This window comes from Mytilus edulis, chromosome 3 (genome assembly GCF_963676685.1).
Source record: "Mytilus edulis chromosome 3, xbMytEdul2.2, whole genome shotgun sequence".
NCBI lineage: Eukaryota > Metazoa > Mollusca > Bivalvia > Mytilida > Mytilidae > Mytilus > Mytilus edulis.
The window spans coordinates 38,973,174-38,979,299 of NC_092346.1; positions in this window are offsets into that span (position 1 = coordinate 38,973,174).

A 6,126-nucleotide genomic window follows, 5' to 3' on the forward strand; every position below is an offset into this window, starting at 1 on the left:
TTTATATTGATTAACCTTTTTCCTATAAAAAGAAAAGATACCAGAGATACACGTACTCATACATCACAATAAACTGACAACGCCATGACCCCCGCCATGGCTTAAATCGAAACAGACAAACAGACAAATAAAGTGAAAAAACACAACATACGTCATAGAAAACTAAAGACTAAGCAACACGAACCGCTCCAAAATCTGGGAGTATCGCAGGTGCTTTGAAAGGGTAAGCAGCTCATGATCCACATGTGGCACACGTCGTTTTGCTCTTATTAGTACAAAACCTGTAGCAAGTCTTATTCGATAGGTCACATTCGTGGAAGTGGGACGGGATTGTAGTTACGACATTGGGAACATATCTGCTATCATCTGTGAAGCAGATATATATATAGTCCATACTGTTATCTAAATTGACATGGCGTCCGTAAAATTTAAGAAAGGGATGATTCAAACTTCACCATCTAGAACTCTTGGTTTAAAAGCTTCTATTTAAACTACAACCCTATACCAAGGAAGCCGTGATATCATATACAATCCCGCGGGAATATCGTTTTAATTGTGAGATATATACTCCGTATGCAGGCGCTGCTGGAATTTTGCCGTAGAAATCGAAACTTGACAATTGGGAAGCTAAAATCATCTCTTTTGTCGAAAAAATTTTGTTTTCTATCGACCCTCGTTGTCAATTTCTAGATGTTAGTCAAGATATGAGGCAGATTTAACTGTATCTGTTGTATCCTTTATCTCATGCTCGATTTGATAGATGCATTCAAAAATGTCACCAACTTTTGAATAATATAGTGAGAGAACACCATCAATAAATCGGTATGTTATTCTAAAGGATACTGCAAACTTATTTTCTTATTTCCTAAGAAGTTCCTGTGTGAAGTCAGCCTCATTAGAATAAAGAAACAAATCGAAAAGAAGAGGGGCACAGTTGGTTCCCATGGAAATACCGATGGTTTGTTGAAAATCACGTCCTTCAAACGTAAGAAGAAGAAGGTTGCCCATTGCTAGCATGTCATCCTCGTGCCTGGTTCAGAGGAGTCAGTACTATTTAAAGTGACACAACTGCAAGAGGCATGATATGCCAAAGTGCACATATTACGAAAAGATAAAATATTACCAGTTTAATCAAAAATATCACTAATAGAAAGGTAATAAAACTTATACGATGTGTCCGGAACCCCACCATGCCAACATCGTGCCTAGTGCAGAAAGCCTGATTTAAATATTTATTTTTCAAGTTACATTTTGTCTTCATCAACTAACTCACAGACAGATATCAAGATATCAAGATTTTCTTCAGTAAGAAGCCATATCAGTTTTTGGTTATGAATCAAATGCGTAAAGTGGGCATAGTGAGTTAATAGTGGAATTTAAACAATTTCTCGTATCTTGAGATGATGTACACGAAAATAAAAAAATGTTTTTTCATCATAAACTTCATTTGAAGTGAACCTGAGACATATTCTGTCTTGTCGGAGAGTACCCTGATAGCGACCTTGTTCAATTCTTAGTCTGTGAGAAAAAAATACGCAATCGAGTGAAATTTCTCCTCTGCTCGGGTGATTGTAATAAAGTAAGATATCTTTCAGGACCAAAATGAACATTAAAAGTGCTATAGCTACAAAGCTTCCCATCAGCACAATTGTGCATTTAGTTTCTCCACTGTTGTGGATATGTTGTCAATCAAGAAACAAAGCATTTTGAAAATGTCAGTTTCTAACTTGCTATGTAAACGTGTTTTTTCTTTTCTTTTTGTGGAATACACATACCGCTGACAGATTATTACTTACAGATGGTGGTATTCTGCTTTTCTGCTGTCATATTCTATTGACTGCTCATCTTCCTTCATCTCTGAATCCCTGTCGCCCTCTGCCGGTGCTTTGATGTCTTCAGATGGTTCCAACCTTCACCAGATGTTTCGACCCTGTACCATTACATCTTCCGGTTGGCGGGTCAGTAGAGGTGACCAAACCTCTACTCATCAGCACTCGGCTTCCAGCTCAGATCATCTCGGCGATGCCATAACCAGCAAGATGAACGCTCTGCTTCTTCCCCTAGCTGTCTTACTGCTGTCTTTCTTGCCTTTCCAACTATTCCCATTGCCTGTAGCATCCTCCATACTAACTGTGCATGGAAAACCTCTGCAGCCTACTTCAACTGGGAACAGCCACGCTTTCCAACCTCTCTCTCTACATGTTGTCATCAGCTCTGTGTACTTTTCCTTTTCCCGCTGGTATGCCTCTTCACATCTCTCTTCCCAAGGAACTGTTAGTTCTATTGCAACTATCATCTTTGACGACTGTGACCAAACTACAATGTCTGGGCGTAGGGTTGTCTGTACGCATTCTGGAAACACAAGCTTCTTTCCAATGCTCTCATGTTCCATTTACTGCCCTTGTCCAAGATGAAGTGCTGTTGTGACTTTGTTGCATGCCCCGTATCTCCCTCTCTAACGAATCTGATCTGTTTTACCTCTGTTTTCTATGGTCTCTTCTACCTTCTCTCAATATCAAGGATCTCTGCTAGATTTTTAGAACCTTGTCGTGCCGCCATCGATACCTTCCCTGTGTCAGAGCAACCTTACAGCCTGAAAGTATATGTGCCACAGTACCTCTTCCACCACATAACTTGCAGCTTGGTTCTTCTATCAGTCCCCACTGGTGTAAGGTTGAAGGGGAAGGAAGTGTATCGTACACTGACCTAAGCATGAATGAAATTCTGAATGGTTCCATCCTCCATCATAACTCTGCCCATGTGATCTTTCTTCCTGGCAAGTTCCACTTCATCCATGCTCCTTGACGGCAAAGCTCTACTGATTTTGCCCTTCTTTGTTCTTCTTCTACTGTTCTAATTTCTGACTGTACCATTGGTGTTGCCTTTGACCACTGTTGGAAATGTGTCATTCCTAAGCCTTGTCTACCAGTACAGGTGTTGCCAACTATGTCTTTGTGGTTAAGAATACTTTCTGCTTGATCTACTGCAGTTCTTGTTGACCATTTCCGCCCAGTACGTGTCTGTATTACAGCCTTACTGATCTTGCTATCCTTCGAGTCTCTGAGAGTCCTAACAAGTCTGCTCTTTGATACCTTGTATTCCTCCAAAGTGGATGTTAAAGGTAGCTGTAGTTGTGATGATCTACTGTAAAGGCCTATGGCTGTAAAACTTGGCGGTACTCCTAGCCATCTTCTTAGGTGACTGTTCATCTTTCTTTCTATAGATTCGACTGTTGTTGCTGTCATTTCATAGATCATGAGAAGCCATATCAGTCTTGGTAACAGCCCATGTTGGTATATCCAAGCCTTAAATTTCCCAGGCAATCCACTCTTATCTACCTTCTTAAAGCCATTCTACAACTCCGCATAACATTGTAAGCTGTTTTTAAAAGAAAAAGTGACATAAAAATTTAGAAGTTCCCAGGGAGAGGGAATGAAAACCGTATGCCAAACAAAAGACAGCTAGTTTATAATCATGGCCGCCAAAAGAAAAGTACACGAAGACAAACAACAGTTCACAAATACAGTCCCTTACTAAAAAAAAGCAAAACAAATAATAGTCCACTAGAAAAACACTAAAACACAGAGCATAGGAAACTGTTTAATCCCAAAGAAGACACAGACCACAGAAAACAACATATTGAGTATATGATCCTACCAACAGAGAAAATAACTCGCCGTGCCTCCGGATGTATGAAGTTGAGACGTTCCTGTTCCATTCATATACAGCTACTTTTGCATAGGTACTATTTCTGTACTAAAAATCTGTAGTACTGGAAATTTACTTTTAATGTTCAGTACTATTTTGTTACTTTAAAATTATTGTTATATTTAGGTACCTGTATTTTACAGTACTTGATTTGTACTTGAAATTTAGGTACTACAGATTTTTGGTTACTACCGTTACATTTTCAGCATTTTGAAAGTTTTTTCTATTTCAAATCTCTTCAGTAAAATTATGATTGTCAAACATGGAATATTGTATTATTTCTGTACCAAAATATTTAGTACAAATCAAGTACTGTAAAATATAAGTACCTAAATATTACAATAATTTTAAAGTAAAGAAATAGTACTAAATATTAAAAGTAAATTTCCAGTACTACATTTTTTTAGTACAGAAATAGTACATATGCAAAAGTAGCTGTGTACCACCCATCGAGTTGCTCATTTTAATTACATATTATAGGGATTGGATTTCTCAGAAACAGCACATTTTTATAACTGGAACACTTTTGTTTTAGTTTTTCGACGCTATTAAGATATTTTTCAAATTTAACACTCTAAGGTATGAGCGAAATCTGGATTCAGAATATATATTTTTTTGTCATCTGCTTGACCACAATAATGTTTTTTTTTATCAAATCAGAATATATTTTTTTTGGTGAAAAAAAACACTCTCCCCCTTTGAAGTTAAATGGTCGTCCTCTCATGAAAAAATATATATAGCACCAATCTTATTCAAGCAACATTAATGACATATGTTCAAAAAGAAAGACAACTCGAGTTCCTCTTATGTACAATTACTAAGATATTCGTATGTATTCATCTTCGCTGGCCAAGGGAACGATCCGACCCAAGTCGCCTCCTCTTCACGTCTCGTAACACTTGGGTAGTGAAAATGTGTGTCTTAGGCTTAATCTTGTTTTGGCGTAATATAAAGTCTCTGAATAATTGTATAATTAAAACTATAGCACAAATTCCTATGTATACGAAACGTATAGGAATTTGTGTTATAGTTTTTCTTTTATATATATACAACTCGTCTTAACATCAACCCAACAATGTTAGATCTGTAAATTTGCTTTCTCAATTTTGTTGGTTCTTCCCTCGCCGGGATTCGAACCCATGCTACTGAGATATCGTGACACCAAATCGCCTGCACTGTAGCCGTCCCGCTAGACCACACGACCCGTGACCTGAAATGAAATGAAGCTTTCGGTGGCCGGGTGTTACCTTTCCACGTCAGTTTTAATCTAGCGTCGTACTACAGTACATGATATATAAGGCATGGAGATGTATAACTCTCTGTTGTTGTAATAAGTCATATAACCTATGTCATGTTTAACACATTTTTAGAATGGTGCAAGCGTCTTAACTGATGTTCGGTTTGACTTTTTTTATTGTATATTTTTCATTTGAATAAAGTCCCAGTTGGTGTCTTCATGTAAGGAAATGCCTCAGTGTATCAATTCACGGATATTATCATGGACAGTTGTTTTGCATTCGTTTGATGTCACGGTTTGAGGTTTTGATTCTGTCCATTTGATTATGGACTTCCCGTTTTGAATTTATTGTGCTTGGATTTCAGTATAAATTTTTTAGTTTACTTTTAGTATCACTAAAATGCCGTGTATTTTCTTGACATGATTCTTATATTTTAGTCCTTTACTGAAAATTTCCAACATAAACAATTCATGATGATTCATAGATGAATTTATAATATATTATTTAACATGTACTGAGTAGGCCATTACATCTTGGTCTATTATACTTATAATAGTCAGTGGCGGATCCATAAATTTTCATACGTAGGGGCCCACTGACTTCCTATGAGGGGGCCCGCTCCAGTCATGCTTCAGTGATTCCCTATATAATCAACCAATATTTTCACAGAAAAGGGGGGTCCGGGCCGCCCCTGAAAAACCCATTTAATCCGCCTCTGATAGTCCCATATTAAATCATATCATATTTAATTTGTGTCTACAAAACAGGCCAGCTGTATATTGAAAAAGGGGGGGGCAAAAGAGGGTCCGTTAACATGTTATTTAACAACACTGCCTTGATTTTGGCAAAAACTGTTAACAAAAAATGCAAACAGGGTTGAAAACAGTTAACAGCTTAAATTGATCTCAGATAACAGTTAACAATACCTTGAAAAAGGCCAAACCAGGTTAACACAAAAAGGCATTGCCCCCTCTATATTTACTACCAGAAGTCCATTAATTACTAGGGGTTGATATTAAAGCTGAGACTACTATAAAGCTGTTATCGTATTCAATTCAGTACTATATAATAGTACATGTACTAGGTCCTATTGAACATAATATCTCAGATCTACTATGATTTAATACTATGATCTCTACTATGTCTACTATATGATCTACTATGATCTACCAGTATCAGT